The 18,359-nt window shown below is 42.5% G+C and overlaps 1 non-coding gene and 1 pseudogene across 1 annotated transcript; both read left to right on the forward strand.

Annotated features, from left to right (window-relative positions):
• Positions 1–3,514: 3,514 nt before the first annotated feature.
• LOC113607605 (protein lin-28 homolog A pseudogene) lies at positions 3,515–4,129 on the forward strand (annotated as a pseudogene).
• A 6,184-nt stretch (positions 4,130–10,313) lies between these two features.
• Positions 10,314–10,385, forward strand: TRNAE-UUC (transfer RNA glutamic acid (anticodon UUC)). The gene has a single exon. It is a non-coding gene; the product is annotated as a tRNA-Glu (tRNA).
• Positions 10,386–18,359: the final 7,974 nt, after the last annotated feature.

Genomic DNA, 18,359 nt, shown 5'->3' on the forward strand with positions numbered 1-18,359 from the left:
CCCACTTGATCATGGTGTATGATCCTTTTTTTTTTTTTTTTTGCAGTACGCGGGCCTCTCACTGTTGTGGCCTCTCCCGTTGCGGAGCACAGGCTTGGGACGCACAGGCTCAGCGGCCATGGCTCACGGACCCATCCACTCTGCGGCATGTGGGATCTTCCTGGACCGGGGCACGAACCCGTGTCCCCTGCATCGGCAGGCAGACTTTCAACCACTGTGCTACCAGGGAAGCCCCTGATCCTTTTAATGTGTTGTTGGATTCTGCTTGTTTGTATTTTGTTGAAGATTTTTGCATCTATATTCATCAGTGATATTGGTCTGTAATTTTCTTCTTTTGTAGTATCTTTGTCTGGTTTTGGTATCAGGGCGATGGTGCCCTCATAGAATGAGATTGGGAGTGTTCCTTCCTCCACAATATTTTGGAAGAGTTTGAGAAGGATGGGTGTTAGCTCTTCTCTAAATGTTTGATAGAATTCACCTGTGAAGCCATCTGGTCTTGGACTTTTGTTTGTTGGAAGATTTTTAATCACAGTTTCAATTTCATTACTTGTGATTTGTCTCTTCATATTTCCTATTTCTTCCTGCTTCAGTCTTGGGAGGTTATACCTTTCTAAGAATTTGTCCATTTCTTCCAGGTTGTCTGTTTTATTGGTATAGAGTTGCTTGTAGTAGTCTCTTAGGATGCTTTGTATTTCTGTGGTGTCTGTTGTAACTTTCCTTTTTCATTTCTAATTTTATTGATTTGAGTCCTCTCCCTCTTTTTCTTGATGAGTCTGGCTAATCAGTTTTGTTTATCTTTTCAAAGAACCAGCTTTTAGTTTTATTGATCTTTGCTATTGTCTCTATTTTATTTATTTCTGCTCTGATCTTTTTGATTTTTTTCCTTCTGCTAACTTTGTGTTTTTTTTGTTCTTCTTTCTCTAGTTCCTTTAGGTGTAAGGTTAGATTGTTTATTTGAGATTTTTCTTGTTTCTTGAGGTAGGCTTGTATAGCTATAAACTTCCCTCTTAGAACAGTTTTTGCTGCATCCCATAGGTTTTGGATTATCGTGTTTTCATTGTCATTTGTCTGTAGGTATTTTTTGATTTCCTCTTTTATTTCTTCAGTGATCTCTTGGTTATTTAGTAACATATTGTTTACCCTCCATGTGTTTGTGTTTTTTATGTTCTTTTCCCTGTATTGATTTCTAATCTTATAGCGTTGTGGTCAGAAAAGATGCTTGATATGATTTCAATTTTCTTAAATTTACTGAGGCTTTATTTGTGACCCAAGATGTGATCTATCCTGGAGAGTGTTCATGCGCATTTGAGAAGAAAGTGTAATCTGCTCTTTTTGGATGAAATGTCCTATAAATATCAATTAAATCTATCTGGTCTATTGTGTCATTTAAACCTTGTGTTTCCTTATTTGTTTTCATTTTGGATGATCTGTCCATTGGTGTAAGTGAGGTATTAAATTCCCTCACTATTATTGTGTTATTGTCAATTTCCTCTTTTATAGCTGTTAGCAGTTGCCTTATGTATTGAGGTGCTCCTATGTTGGGTGCATATATATTTATAATCGTTATATCTTCTTCTTGGATTGAACCCTTGATCATTATGTAGTGTCCTTCCTTGTCTCTTGTAACATTCTTTATTTTAAAGTCTATTTTATCTGATATGAGTATTGCTACTGCAGCTTTCTTTTGATTTCCATTTGCATGGAATATCTTTTTCCATCCCCTCACTTTCAGTCTGTGTGTTGCCCTAGGTCTGAAGTGGGTCTCTTGTAGACAGCATATATATGGGTCTTGGTTTTTTATCCACTCTTCAAACCTGTGTCTTTTGGTTGGAGCATTTAATTCATTCACATTTAAGGTGGTTATCGATATGTATGTTTCCATGACCATTTTCTTAATTGTTTTGGGTTTGTTTTTGTAGGTCTTTTTCTTCTCTTGTGTTTCCCACTTAGAGAAGTTCCTTTAGCATTTGGTGTAGAGCTGGTTTGGTGGTGCTGAATTCTCTTAGCTTTTGCTTGTCTGTAAAGCTTTTGATTTCTCCGTTGAATCTGAATGAGATCCTTGCCTGGTAGAGTAATCGTGGTTTCAGGTTCTTCCCTTTCATCACTTTAAGTATATCATGCCACTCCCTTCTGGGTTGTAGAGTTTCTGCTGAGAAATCAGCTGTCACCCTAATGGGAGTTCCCTTGTATATTATTTGTCATTTTTCCTTTGCTGCTTTCAATAATTTTTCTTTGTCTTTGAGTTTTGCCAATTTGATTACTATGTGTCTCGGCGTGTTTCTCCTTGGTTTTATCCTGCCTGAGACTCTCTGCACTTCCTGGACTTGGGTGGCTATTTCCTTTCCCATTAGTGAAGTTTCCAACTATAATCTCTTCAAATATTTTCTCTGGTCCTTTCTCTCTCTCTTCTCCTTCTGGGACCCCTATAATATGAATGTTGTTGTGTTTAATGTTGTCCCAGAGGTCTCTTAGGATGTCTTCATTTCTTTTCCTTCTTTTTTCTTTATTCTGTTCGACAGCAGTGAATTCCACCATTCTGTCTTCCAGGTCACTTATCCATTCTTCTGCCTCAGTTATTCTGCTATTGATTCCTTCTAGTGTAGTTTTCATTTCAGTTATTGTATTGTTCATCTCTGTTTGTTTGTTCTTTAATTCTTCTAGGTCTTTGTTAAACATTTCTTGCATCCTCTCAATCTTTGCCTCCATTCCTTTTCCGAGGTCCTGGATCTCTTAACTGTCATTATTCTGAATTCTTTTTCTGGAATGTTGCCTATCTCCACTTCATTTAGTTGTTTTTCTGGGGTTTTAATTTTTTCCTTCATCTGGTACATAGCCCTCTTTCTTTTCATCTTGTCTATTTTTCTGTGAATCAAAGCCAGTGGATTATTGGCAATTTCTTATGGTTAATCCAATATAATGAACAGTTACCTTTTAAATAGTAGTCTGTTTTGGCTTGGAGAATAACCAAAGATGCTCTTTAGAAACAATGCCAGTTTTTTTTTGTTTTATTTTGTGTATTTTTTAGAGCAAGAGTGAAGGTGGTCACTGTCTCCCTTACCAACTGGACACATTTTTTAAAACACAAGTTGAGAAATTTCAAGTTGCCCAAAAGTGATTTCCATAATCTTACTTATTATCATTGAAAAGGAAATAAACCAAGCAAAAATGTTGCATATCTATGTTGTACTTGTTGTGGACAGAGCAGAAAAACAGTTCAATCACAGTCTTACCCCAAGATGCTTACAGTTCTATTTAAAGTTTTTTAAAGTATACTTATGAAAAGATGATGAAAATACAAGGCCTTAAACAACTGCCAAATAAATAATAAAAAGAAGAAGCATAGCCACAGTCCAGAAAGAGAAAGCAAGCCAAAAACAGCTGTGGGCTCTCCCACCGCTATTGTGCTGGGGAAGATGTAGCAGTCTATTCTCCGAACCACCCCTTTGCCTCCAGACTTCTCTGGGCCTGTAGTTGCCTGACCAGGGGCCCAGGGCCTCGGACTCTGCCAACTACCATGGGCTCCGTGTCAAACCAGCAGTTTGCAGGTGACTGCGCCAAGGGGCCAGAGGAGGCACCGGAGTCCGCGGCTGGGGCCACTGAGGAGCCGCAGCTGCTGCATGGTGCTGGCATATGTAAGTGGTTCAATATGTGCATGGGATTTGGCTTCCTAGCCATGACTGCCCACCCCAGGGTCACACTCAACCCCCCCGTGGATGTCTTTGTGAACCAGAGTAAGCTGCACATGGAGGGCTTCCAGAGCCTGAAGGAGGGTGAGGCCGTGGAGTTCACCTCTAAGAAGTCTGCCACGAGCCTGGAATCTATCCAAGTCACTGGCCCTGGTGGGATGTTCTGTATTGGGAGTGAGAGGCGGCCCAAAGGGAAGAACATTTAGAAATGCAGATCAAAGGGAGATATGTGCTACAACTGTGGAGGTCTAGACCACCATGCCAGGGAATGCAAATGGCCACCCCAGCCCAAGTGCCACTTCTGCCAGAGCATCAACCATATGGTAGCCTCGTGTCCACTGAAGGCCCAGCAAACTCCCAGCTCACAGGGAAAGCCAGCCTACTTTTGGGAGGAGGAAGAAGAGATCCATAGCCCTGCCATACTCCCAGAGGCCCAGAATTGAGCCACAGCAGGTGGGGGCTATCCTTTTGTGATCAGAAAGTTTTGAGGAACAGGCATCAATTGGTAGAGTGGAGAAAGTGGGGACAGGGTGGGTAGGGGGCAGCTGGCACTGCCATATATCTCAGGCCGGTTGGTAACGTCACGCCATCTTCCCTCTTGGTTTGGGAGAAGGGCTGAGGCAAAGGAACTCCAATCATGCTCTATCCAAATGCACATGAGGGCTTTGGGGGGTAACCCTCCCTGCATGCTTTATCTGAGTCTCCACCCTCAGAATCTCCAGCTTTTGAAAGTGGCCTGGATAGGAAAGTTGTTTTACTCTTAAATAAGGGTATGGAATAATATTTCCCATGCCAGAGTGAAAAGATTAAGCATGAGACCAGATTGATATACCTAAACCCACAAGCCACCACCATCTGTGGGAGGAAATATCTCAGTAGTAAGGCAGGGTTTTCCACATCTTGTCTCCTCATAGCCCCCTCTTGGGATGGAGTGCTGAGAACTGTCCCAAGCAGTGGGTTGTGATGATAGGCAAAAGGGGTTGTTGTGGGTACAGCTGTAGACCTGCTGCTTCTCAGTTCATTCCCATCCCATTCTGGGCCAATACAATTTTATTTATTTGCTCCCTTGGATGACTGTACATTGGGTCCCACTTTCTCCAGGATGCCAACTGCACTAGCTCTGTGTAAATGATGTATCTTGTGCATTTTAACTTTTTTTCATAATATAAATATTCTGGTTTTCTATTTTTGTGTATTTTAATCTAAGGCCCTCATTCCTGCACTGTGTTCTCAGGTATGTGAGCGATCTCAGGGATAAGTCAGCAGAAGCTGCAGGTCTACACAGCAGGAATACTTTTTGTTGCTGTATCACCAGCGAGAACAACTCTTTGGAGTATATAGCCTATTGAACTACCTCATTTTTGTCAATTAGAGCTGGCTTTTCTGCCATAGTGTCTTCTTGGAACCCCTCCATTTTCAGTGTTTCACAGGAGACTAGGTTTTAACTGGGTTGCCCCATGACTTGGTCTCCTTCTACTGAAAGACTGGAAATTGGTCTGAATAGAAAAAGGTGGTACAGAGAGGTTAGGAGAGGCTGGTCCAGGTAAAAGGTGCAGAGAGGGGAAGACAAGATTAGGCAGAGGTCATCGGTATGTGTGATAAAGGATTCCTGTTCCAGACCTGTAATCCCAGGGCACTGACTTGCTTTACATACCAGATCCATCCTTCACTGGATTGGGCTAGGCCTACCATGCACAATAGGGTATATTGTGTGCATTTTTGTAAAAAATGTGAGTTGGTAGGGACCGGTTTTAAGAACGATGCCTCTGTACCCATCTTGAGCTTCCCAGGGATGGACATATGAAGCAAGGACAAGATCCTTAACCTTTAATAATTCTGGGCTTTTCACCCTTGGCTTCCAGAGCGATGGCTTCTTTGTGGTTCCCAGAGCCAGTGTCCTGCCCTGCTGCAACAGAGATTAGTGTCATGGTAGCTAAAGGAGAAAAGAGGGCTTCATTTACATGCTGTGAGATCACTGCAAACCTACCTCACTGTGTTGTAAGGGGCAAATGCAAGAGAACACATTGGGTGATGTGTGTCTGATCCTGGGTTTTTGTCTCCCCCAGTTGCTGCCCCCCTCTAGTTATTGTATTTGTCTGGGCTTCATAGGACTTCACAAGTAGCTGATTTGGTGACTGCTAGGTGGCCTAGTTTGTGTAAATATAATGTGTTGGTCTTCTCCATGTTCTTTTGGGGTTTTATTGTTTAAAAACTTCTTGTTATATTGAGAAAAATAGCCAAAGTATCTTTGACAAAAGGTTCTGCACCAGCCAAAAAGACCTGAAACATAAGCTTGGGGGCCCCTCTTCTTGAAGTGGGTGGTCTTGAGCCACACTTTCTTTTGTGTTCCCCTTCCTCTATTTCCTATTTCGAACAAGATCTTCTGTCCTAAAAACTGGATTCCTACCCCCTCTTCTTTCCCCCTTCATACCGCCCCTAAAAAATAGCCCATATACCTATATGTTTAATTTGTGGGGTGTCTGCGATTAAATGACTTGTGCAGAAATCCTGAAGAAGCTAAGAACTCTCCATCCCTTGTTCCCAATCTCCTGAGTCATGACCATTCCTTGATGTGATTCATGCCAGACAGACTGCTGTCTTTGGATGGATTTAATCTCTAATCCTAGGGTAGTAAGGAGCAATGAGGGGGATGTCCATGTAGAAAGTGGGGTTGGGAGACCACGAAAGGAAGGATGAATGTATATCCAAGTCCCTCAGGAACTTTCATGCAGGTGCAAGAAACTTATGTCAAAGTGGCCACAAGATTGTTTAATAGGAGACGGACGAATGTAACTCCATGTTTACTAATAGAAACCAAAGCTTTGTGTGAAATCTTGAATTTATGGGGAGGGAGGGAGGGAGGGTAGAAAAGCATGTACCTGTCTGTTCTTTTCCTCATCCCTTTCCCTCATTACTGAACTGCAGGAGACTGAGCCCCCTTGGGCTTTGGCAACCCCATCTGGGCAGCGTTTATTTGACGGTTGATTTTGCTGTACCAGGTACTTCCTTTCCCATTTGCTATCACTTTGTAACACACATACTGACCCTTTTCCCTTCCCCTTCTTTTCCTTGGGAAAATACAATGAATAAAGACTTATTGGTACTGAAAAAAGAAAGAAAGAAAGAAAGAAAGCGAGCAGAAGGGAAAGAGCACACATCCAAATGCAGAGATAACGCACAAAATCTCTCCAAAAAGGAAGGCCAAATATTGGCCATGTACACTCCAGCAATCACTGTAGCTTCCTTCCAGTGGTCTGGGCAGCTGGAGCGAGTAATGGTGAAATGCAGGTAACTTCCTCAATCAGAGCCAACCACCAGCTGGAGAATCAATCACCCAGAAGATCCATCAGTAGAGGAGGTATGGATCTATCCTGTTGTGTAGCTGAGTCAGGGTGGCTAGATCAACACCTTCTGCCAGAGCCTCTGGGGGTGACAGTGACCAGTGGCAACTAACACTGGGCAAGTACCACCTTCATTTCGGGCTGGATGCTAAGAACTTGCCCTCACAATGACTCACTGTTATATATTGTTACTGGTGGGTGAAGGGGGAGAACTCATATTCAAAGATTCAGTACTTTTTCCAAAAATTAACAGCTAGTCAGTTTTTGGATTTAGGATTTATGCCAGAGATATCTGACATCAAAAGGCAGGAGATATTTATATGCACAAACACACGCACACAAGCTATTCATATTATTCTACTCTAACCTTCAGGTTATCCAAGTTAATAAAAAATTTATTACCAGTAATATTGTTACTGACCCAGGTTCTTGGACCCTTCAATCAATAGAAATTGATAATGGGCCAGATGAGAAATTCAGGCAAGGTTTTATTGGTACTCAATGAAGCATGAGAAAACAAGTAACAGTTTCCTTTGCTCACTCCCTGTGAAGGGTGGGGAACTGGTCCCTTAAATGGGGTGAGGAATGGGGCAGATCCATGGATTGGGCTGGAGGGATGGCTTAGGTGGTCTGCTCACCCCCTTGGTGGTACCCTGTGCAGGGATCATGCACAGTACCCTGATTTTCTCCTGATAACTCAGAAGTGGCAATTGGGTTTCTGGTCTTTTTGTATCTTATTGTTCATAATTTTTCCCAAGTGCACATTCATGCATTTATTTTTCGTCCCTCATAGTTTCTTTGTATTCTGTTGTGCAAGGAGACGTGTGTCCAGGTACAAGCACTGTAGCAAAAGGTCCCAGGTCCCAGGTCCTAGGTCCCAGCCTGTCTTAATATTACACCTCCCACCTCATTTAAAGACATTGGAATTTAGTAACTTTTTATTCAGAATGTATATTGTCCCTGTAAGTTCCTATTTCTTTACGGAGAAATTGTTTTCTAGATTTCATTCATTTCAGCATATTCTAATATTATCCTTATCATGGAGTCAATCCATGATGATCTCCAAAAGAACTTCACTAAATCTATTAGTTGGATGATTTGGGGCAAGTTATTTTAAGCTCCTGGATATTTTTGAGGTTCTGGCCTTGCATATCCCCAAGGCTACATTTCAGATCTAAAAGTTTCTTAAGTCTAAATTATTAAAAATCCATCAAATATGCAATAAAAGAGAGAAATGTGAGATATTAACTACTAATTTTTTCAAAAATTACTTCAGTTTATAGTGCCAAACAGAAGATATGAATCCTGACACACTGCTCTGTAAAATAAAGCAAAATATTCAAGCCTTCTTGCTGTACTTGTTTTTACCAAAAACAAAATGAAAAAAGTCGCTTAATCACCTACTAGAAAATTCTTTTCCATGACTGTTGCCCCTATTTTAGGAACCTAAGGCATTACTTAGTGTAGTACTAACAAGCCCCAAATTACCATGACTCAGTGCAATAAAACAATTTCTAGACGTAACAATGCAATGTATGTGTTGGTGGTTGGCAAGTGACTGCCACACAGTGAAAGCCAGGGGCCACTCTCATGCCATCTTGTGGCTCTGGCCCCTCCTGCAAGGCCTGGGAAACCTCTCCATTCAGGTGTGGATGAGCCATGGGGAAGAGAAGCGTGGGCTGCAGCCCCAGAGAGGGGCTATGGCCATTTCCATTGAGTTTGTGTCCTCACTTCCTCCCTAACCCTGGATGTATTAGCATTGTTTTAAATTGTATTGCCATGGTTACAAGCAAGACTGAGCTATTCCCCAATTTATTGACTAATCAGAACTCCTCCTCTCTCAATCCCCTTTCCCTGTGGTTTTTTCCCAGGGAGCTAAGCTGCTAAAGTTTTTTCCCTTGTATATAGTAAGGATAGTCACATTTTCCTATCAAACATTTTCTTCCAGTCTGTGGCTCATCGGTAGACATTATGTATGGTCCTTTTCATCCCACAAATATTTTCAATTATTAAGAATTTTTTTTTTTTTAATCACACAGACATTTGAAATTCTTAGAGATTAAGAATCTCCACCCTTCCCTGACTTTTGCTTAGGGTGACGCTGGCCTTTTATCCTCCCTATGGTCTGCCTATTACTTTCATAGCAGCATTTCTTCGTGTTCACTGAGAGGAAATTTCAGAACATACAGGTTATACAAAAATTAAAAAATAGAATTGCTTGGTCATAAGCAGGTTCAGGAAATCGTGACAACTTGCCTCCCTGATCAAGTTTTATGAGTTTCCAAGAGCTTCCTTTTTCCCACATACTTGCCAGCTTTTGACATTTCACACTTGCTTTTTGGCCTAATGCTAGCCTGGAGCCAGTGAGGTTTGAAATTTTTTTCAGATGCATTTTAGCCTTGGGGTTCCTCTCCAAGTGGCCTTTTCACTAGTTCTCACTTTTATATTGCAGTGTTTGTCTTCCTATAAATCATATGTTTCCTTCTATATGGGACACCAATCTCTTAGGTGGGGTGTACATGTTTATCTCCCAGTCAGTAGTTTTGTTGTTTTACTTTTATTCCCCCAAGGTATGAGTTGTTAAAGTAGTGCAATGTATGGATTCTTCCTTTATGGTTTGGGGTGTTTTGTTTTAGTTTTATTGATGTAAGGCCATCCCTAAACAAGATCTTAAAAACGGTAGTCTCTAAAGGTCTTTTGCCCCAAAACGTTCCCCAGGAGCTATTCTGAGCTTCATGCATTGCCTTCTAAGTGCAAAATTCCACTTAAAAACCCTATGACCTTAAACATCATGATTGTAAAAATCTGATCTAATAAAAGTTACCGTCAGCGTCAAACCTGGGAAACTGAGACCTGGGAGCCAGGCTCACAACCTGCTTTGTGCGTTACTCAAACCATTCTTTTCTCAAATCTCACTGCGGAGCCTTCTAACACAGCTTTTTAGAAATTTAAGTCATAGGCTCCCCGGGCTGGGTGTGCAGGGTCGGGGGAGGCTCCCCGGGCGGGGTGGGTGGCGGTCGAGAGCGGCCTCCCGGGGACTGAGTGTGCAGGATCGGCTCCCCGAGGCGGGGTGTGAGGGGTCTCGGCAGGCCGTAGACCCCCGCGCCGGGTTCCAGGCTCAGCGCGCAGAAAAGCAGCACAGCCCAAACCAGACCACTAGTCCCGAACGCCAAAGATCTGCGCAAGCGCAGAAGGCCGCTTTGACGCGAAGGCGGGACAGAGCAACGAAAGCGGAAGCAGACGGGAATGATTCAATTGACTTGCACTTTGAAGCTGAGTTATCGGTTCCCACATGGTCTAGCGGTGAGGATTCCTGGTTTTCACCCAGGCGGCCCGGGTTCGACTCCCGGTGTGGGAAACAAGGAAGCTTTTAGAATCCAGGTTAAGAAATTCACCATTAAGTGAATTTAGACACGTCTTAGTAAAAAGACTAAATATAATTGTTGAAAGCTGGAATTCATTAGGGGGGGTTGTGAGCTTAAAGACCCACGCTGCCACCCTGTAATTCATAAAGCCACTGCGTCCAGCTTGTGTAAACAGTATTGTTATTTTTGCCCTTGATATAATTCATTTAAAATATCACAATAAATTATAATATTTATTAGTAAAACTCTATTAGACAAAGGAATTCTCTTTTATTTTCTTCCCAGTTATGATGACATTATATAGCTTATAAATGACATTATAATATTGTGTAAGTTTAAGGTGTACAACATGATGACTTGATACACATATATTGTGAAATGATTACCACCATAGGGTTAGTTAACACTTCCATCACCTCACTTAATTACATAATTAGCATTTCTTTTACACAGGGAATTCTAATGGGCTGTCCAATTCACTGCTTTCTGCCTCCCACTGTTTCTGGCAGGAGGATAGAGAGCTAGTGAGAAAGAGGTGAGAAAGAGCCTGGAAGAGCCGCCCCAGGAGCAGTTGATGTTTGAGGACACGGGGGAGGGAAGCAAGAATCTTCCTGAAGCAGGAATCACTAGGCTGGAGACAAAGAAATTAAGAGGTCTCCAAATAGAAATACAGCTTTAACAGAGGTTTGCACAGGGATGTAGACAGTGAGGGAAGATCCATTCACCTAACCAGCTTCCACAGAACATGACATGGGTTAATGAGGCATGGAATCAGCTTCCGGAAAGAATCACACACATGGTTAGGTTGAGGTAAGCACTCCTTGCAAATTCAAATTTTCAGAAGTGGAAAGGGCCGTGAAACCTTCCCAGCTTCTAAGCCATTTCCAGGATGGGAATAAAATCTTCCTTTCTATGCATACGAAACCAAGCAGGACCCTATGGTGCCCTCCCAGGTACAAAAACCTTTCCATGTCTGGTTTCTTATTTTCAGGATAAAGGCTTCAGCCTCCTAGATCTTCCAGAATACCAAAGAGCAGATTCAAGCAGTTACTAACCAGGGAAGTAAGGGAATGAAGAAACATGTGCCTTTTGCACAGGTCAAGTAGATGTGTTAATAATTAGTCACATGACGGGACAACTTCTGCATCTTGCAAGTCTTTGTTGGTGGCACTAACCTCCCTAATTCTCCCTAGGATGCAGCATCACTTTTGGTTTACTACCTTTGTAAGAAAGGGAACATCCAGGGGCTACCATTTTGTCTTTTCTCACCACAGTGGCCCCCACTCCAAGAATCAGGAGGCAATATGATAGTGTCATTTGTCAAGTAGGAGATTTGAATTATACATAACAGAATCAGGTACGTTCACACCCACTGGAAGCACTTTGAGATAAACTTTTTATTTCAAGCTCCAGTGAACCACACAAAAGTACTGGAGGAGCAGGAAAAACAAATAACAACAACAACATTAATACTAATAATTCGGAGCTGCCTAACTGAAACTGTGCACCTCAGATTGGGACTTGAACCCACGTGGCGGGACTTGAACCCAGCCTAAACCCAGATTGGGACTTGAACCCACGGCCTTTTAATTAGATTCACTCACCTGGTGTCTGGACTTACTGAGGCTCAGGTTCCATGTGTCTCAGCACAGAAGGAATTCAGCGAGAGGCAAAGTGATAGGCGAGAAGTAGATCTATTAATATAGGACACTTGTGAAAGATGCAAGTTGGCAGGCGAGGGGGCTCTGCCCCGAGGATTAAGTGGGCTACATTTTTATAATCAAAGGAAACTGGGGGAGGGGGAAAAGACTGCCTTCTTCATTCTTTGAGTAGACATACATCACTCACTCCTCCTTTGTATGGGGCAGGAGAATGTCTGACCCTATGAGGTCAAACTAGGTCGGTCATAGCACTTATTCAAATCAGCAGAAGGGTGGTAACATTTTTTTTTCTTTCACTTAATGACCTGGGGGCATATCTTATGCTTTACAGTTAAGTAAGCCTGCTTCATTCCTCGAAGTTCCGATAGCTTTCTTGAGCAATCATTAACTTAACAGTGGTCTCCCAAAGTTCCCTAGGTTTCCCTCTCTATCTATAATCCCCTACTGGGATGTCTACAACTACCTGTATAACCTTCCTATTCCATCCCTATCACAACTGCAGGAAGGGATGAGTGTCAAATCAAAGCCAGTAAGTCAACAGAATAAATGCCCATAGGTCCTCTGGGGGAAGGGTTGGGCACATATGTACAGCCTATTCTTGTGGCAGTGCCGCAGGGTCCTTCCTCAGGTGGACTCAGTCCATCCTTCCTTCAGTGGAAAGAGACTGGGAACTGACTTGGCTCTTGGTACTGGACCACAGGCAGTACAGTCCATTGTAGTGACTCAAGCCAGGTTTCTGGCCACCAGACCTAGAGTTTCTTAATTGTACATATCAAATAATACTCCAGTAGACAGCCCGTTGATTTCATTCCTAGGACACCACTGCCAAAGATTCCTGTTGCTCCAGCACTGCTTCAGTAACTGAGGTCACCTTTTTCCTGGTGTGTCTGCTTCTTGGACTCTTGCACTCTGGGATTCCAAGATTCCCATTGAATCAGGAACCCAAGTGGCTTTTCTCAGGTGCCCTGGCTTGTGGAAGACTCCTGCCAAAGGGTTTTCAAGCAGCTGGTGCTCTCTTTACCAATGTATTTCTCAATCCTTTAATCAAGGAAACATTTTCTGGACCTCTCTAGGGGACACAGTGGATGGGCAGGTGTGTGTTCACATTTGATAAATCCCACTCCAACATGACTATTTACCTAATGCCCTAAAGATGTTACTCTACCCTCTACTGTGGTTGTATGGTTTTACAACCTCAATGGAGGCAGGCCACTGCTGGTTCAGGTTTCAGTCAACTAACCAAGCAAACTTGGACTTATAGCCATTCCCAGATTCTCAAACTATATCTATATGACATAGATCCATATCAACAAGTTTGACCCCCAACATTATCTTCTGCCTCCTTGGTCTAGCAATCTTAGGATTCATTCCCACACATATTCCTTACCTTTCTTCTAATATAAATTGGCATAATCTTACAATTATTTCAATGTCTAAAATATCTCAGGCTGAATCATACCTGACCTCCTGGGCCAGGCTGAGATTGAATTCCAGTTTGGGGTCTGGAAGCTTTGAAGGGTGGTGAGGGTGGACCTGGTGTAGAATTGGCATCCCCTTGCAAGGTAACTTTAATGGGTAAGGTCCATATTGAGTCCCTTGGTGCAAAATGTGGTCTGTGAACCAGCAGCATTGGCTTCCTCTGGGAGCTTTCTAGAAATGCAGAATTTCAGGCTACACCCAAGACCTACTGAGTCAAAACGTACATATTAACAAGGTACTCCGGTGATTCTTATGCACATTAAAGTCTTAAAAACACTGATTGAGTCTTCAAGCAAGGGAAGCCTGGCTTCCTTCAGACAATGCGAGGGACTATTTCCACTGGCAAGAAAAACCTCAAAGAAATTTGGGCTTTATAATCCTCTGTTCATCTGAGCCAAATCAAATATCCCCACTCCATGCATTGGGGTTCCATTCTCTCTTAATCACTACCTTGAGTTTCACTTAAGTGATATGGAGACGCTATGAATCTAACTTATGTTGTAATTCTGCAACTTGCAGAATCAAATTATGGGCATGATTTTCAGCTTTACCTCTTATTACTTATTTCTATAAAAGATAATGGGTTGCCTGAGGACCACAGTAACAGATCTCTAGTCCTCTGACCATATCTTGAGTTGAGAGTTTAAAGCCTTCAGTAACTCATTTTCTTTAGGTAACTCTCCAGTGCAATCAGAAATAGCCATCCCATCATCACTGTAGTTGATTGAATACCTTACCTTCAATAGACCTATTATTCCAGGTAATGCCAGGTTATAATTTAAGTAAATATGTTATTACTGCATATATGAACTACCAGCATTTCATTTTCAACTGATAATGAGGTCATTACTGTGTTTATGCCCAGGGAAAGATAATCTATCTCAAATTTTCATCTTTGAGTGTCTGTTTCCTGAAAGCACTGTTGGCTACAAAAACTATGTATGTGGATGTCTAGCTCAACAATAGAAAACACTGCAGGAATTTCTAATAGATGAAGGGATAGAGGAGCAAAGAGGAATGAAGTGGCATTAGCAGACTTAGGAGCATCTTACTGCTGACATTTTGGAGTCTGAAGATAATACAGCCGGAACCACCCAGGCTGCTAAGTCTGCAGTCACTCAGCCACTTGCAGTGGCCACTATTGAAGCATGTACTTATTTACAACACTGCCTCAGCTGCTGGTACTACGGAAGTGCATGGACAGCTCCTGTTACCTCTGTTGGAAATGCCAAAGACACTGGAGCCTGGGGTCAGTCACTGTTCCCGAAAAGAGAAAAAGAAAAATTACCCCTTCCTCCTACCTTTCAAACTCCTGTCAGTATCTCAAAGTGACTGAACCTAATCAGAATCCAGCTGGCCAGGCAAACTGGAATGTTCATAGGTTTATAGCCCCCTGCAATACAGAGCAGAAGAAACAAGCCCAGAATTTACCATACTTAGCTTTACTGGATTTTTATCTGACAATCTTCTCTGAAGCTAGAGGTTTTGATTTTGAGCTTACATAACAAAATACCCCCAATACCTACTTGCTTAGAAACAACCATATTACTTTGCTCATGATTCAGGAAGTGCTCAGCAATGTGGTTTTCCTGTTTCACATGACACCTACCAGTCACTCACTTGGCTGGATTCAGCTGGTTGCTGGGCTGGGCTGAGGTCAAGACTTCACCATGTGGCATCTTTCTCCATGGCTTCTATACATGCTGTGAGCTTCTTGTGCATGGTGATCTCAAGGTGGTTTCACTTTTTACATGGTGGCTGGTTTCCAAAAGGAAAGATCAGGAATGACCACTCCTCCTAAAAGCTAAGTGAAGAACTGGCTTAGGGTCACTTCTGCTATATTCTGTTGGTCAATGCAGTCCCAGACCAGCTCAGATTCAAGGGAGCAGAGAAACAGACGTTCTCCCTCAGCGTAGGAGAAGCACAAGCTTAGGCAGGGAAAAGGCATGATGTGTGACATCTATGAAGGTGTTGGTCTTGTTTTCAAGTCTCATCCAAGCCTAACCCAGAATTTCTCAGGATTGTCTCCCACTGTCCTCTCTCTAGGCTCTGATCTCCTTTCCCACTTTGAGTGCCTGTGCAGATAAGAACAATGACTCTATCTGCTGCCTCAGTAAAGGATGCTCCATTTTTGTTGATAAAGCAAAATGCTTATAAAAAACAAAAGAGCAATCGACATTTTATAGAAGCCTGCTTTATTAAAAGGCATGAGTTCTTCTTAGTGCCTTCTGAGGGAGGAGCAAAACAACTGAAATTATCTTGTGGCATATGACTTAATGTGGGGTAGAATTGGCAGTGACCTATTTTCCTAATACTTGCATAAACCGCAAAAACCTTAGTTTCTCACCAGCTGGTTTACTCTCACTGCATTTCACACTTTCCCTTATAGGGCTATACTTGTTTCAGTCTGTTTTGTTTGTTTGTTAATAAAAATAAATCATTCATGATAATGTATTAATAAATCTTATGAATTATTTCAAAAGGGTGTTAAAAACAAGACAAACAAGACCCAACATGGAGTTGCATCTACTAAGCTCGCACCTCACCAAACTGAGACTTAATTACAGTTTCTGCTCTCTCAGGAGTGGAATCTTAAACCAGTCAACAAAGAATCACCTGATCATCACCAGTGAAGTCATCTGCTTGATAGATCCCTGTCATTCTCCTAAGGAAAGTAAACTTGCAATAACCAATCTGTTTTTCTGCCTAGTATTACTTCTTTGTCCCACCCCCTTTTGCCTATAAAAGTTTTCTTAATGTTGTGCAATTTCTCAGAGCTCCTTTCTATCTGCTAGATTGAATGCTGCCCAATTCATGAATCGTCAAATAGAGCCAATGAGAGCTTTAAAACTGATTCAGTTGAATTTTGTTTTTCAAAAGGGGTTAATACTATATTCACATTAAGACATAAATAAATATACAGTAAATATAGAGTAAGTCTCCTACATACGAACCTTCAAGTTTCGAACTTTCAAAGATGTGAACGTGCGTTTGCATGTCCAATCACGTAAGTTAGTTCACATGAAATTGCAGCTTGCCCTCCATCTCCTATTGTTGACAATCCTTCAGCTCTACCATCTCTCACCACCCCTCCCTCCTCCAGTCAGTAACTCTTCTTGCCTGTTCACTCAATGCCAGCCCCTGTATGCCAGCTTTGGTATTGCACTACTGTACTTTTCAAGATACTGTACTGTATGATTAAAAATGTTTATTTTTTGTGTTTGCTTTTTATGTATCATTTGTGAGAAAAGTATTATAAACCAATTACAGTACAGTACTATACAGTCGATTGTGTTAGTTGGGTACCTAGGCTAACTTTGTTGGACTTACGAACAAATTGGACTTATGAACATGCTCTTGGAACAGAACTCATTCGTATGTATGGGACTTACTGTACTAAGCAAGAGAGGATGCAAAAGCATAAATGTGTCCTGAGGGTTAAATTTTATTCCAAACTCCATGCTTTGGACTTTGATGACACAGGAGCTAAGCCCTGGGGGCACAGCCTCTATTGTAGACAGGGTCAAGCAGATGTGGGGATCTTGGGGAGTGCATTCTGAGCCCTTCAGTGAGCCCCAGAGACAGTTATCAAGCTCATGGGGCTAAACATCCACCCCAATGCCTATGGGAGTGTAAGGCTAAAAGCTCATCCTAGAAGCATATAATGACTCTGTTCTAAGTGGTCCAAACAGCTAGGTGTTGTAGACAGCCCAGAGAAGATGACCCAGTTCTTACTCTTTAAGGATGTTTTTGTAAGGAGTGGATGTTAGAGATAAAGAGTTAAATGTCCATAATGTGCCCATTGACTCCAGGTTCACTCACATAGGAAAACCTGAGAGTGTCTTTCTCACTTATTTTCACTCATAATCTACATCTACTCAATTGTGATGTTCCCTTGAGCTGACCTTCTAAAGAGACCCCAGTGGTCCCCTGCTCCCCTTCCTCACTACCATGGCCTTAGTCCTGTGCCCCAAACCTCCCACCTAAAGGATCATCAGCCTCCCATTGGCTTTCGCAAGCATTCAGTAGGGGGACATTGGGATTGGAATGACATCAAGTGGCAGCCCCTGACACACCCTCCATGACTTTCCACTTTCTGTATCTATGATGACATCATGGCAGAAACCATGACTCTTTACTGACTCAGTGTGCACTTTTATCTCCTACAACCAAAAAGACCAAATGTGGTGGCCCAGAAGGAGGCTTCCAAATGAGGACACCCAAGCTAGGAAAGCAAATATGCCCAAGAACACGGTTGGAGGGAGCAGCGTGCTTACTGCAGCTCCCAGAGACTGCCAAGCCTGCCTGTCCCAGTCTGTGTGGGGAGGGCAGCTTCCTCCTGAGGCCTCCAGGCAAAGGCTTGGGCTTGCCTGTGGTCGAGCCTGATAAACCACACAAGTTTTTGGTCTGGAGGCAGATCACTCCTTGATTTTTTTCAGGACTCAGTTGAGAAACATGGGCTACACTGTCCTGGATCTCAATAGGTTAGACTTTGAGGGGCTGTGACAAGATTGGTTCATTAGTCTGAGTCAATAGCAAACGATTGCCAAAATTGAGGTTATTCCATGCAGATGACCAGGCCTACCTGACGGATTGGAGTGTTGCTGAGCAAAGGCTGGTGTGCCCAGGGCACAGAAAACTCAGCTGCAAACTTCTGACAGCAGAAGTTTGCAGCAAAGTAAAGGTTTATTATAGGGTTCCAAGCATGGGAGTGGGAGAAAACCTCATATTCACCCCAACTTGGCCTTTGAGTTGCAGGTGTTTTTAAAGGGAAGAACAAAGAGTCTGGAACTAACCATTGCCTTGAGACATTTGTGACATTTCTTG

This window comes from Aethalodelphis obliquidens, unplaced genomic scaffold (genome assembly GCF_003676395.1).
Source record: "Aethalodelphis obliquidens isolate GAN/ISIS:26980383/991018 unplaced genomic scaffold, ASM367639v1 scaffold49, whole genome shotgun sequence".
NCBI lineage: Eukaryota > Metazoa > Chordata > Mammalia > Artiodactyla > Delphinidae > Aethalodelphis > Aethalodelphis obliquidens.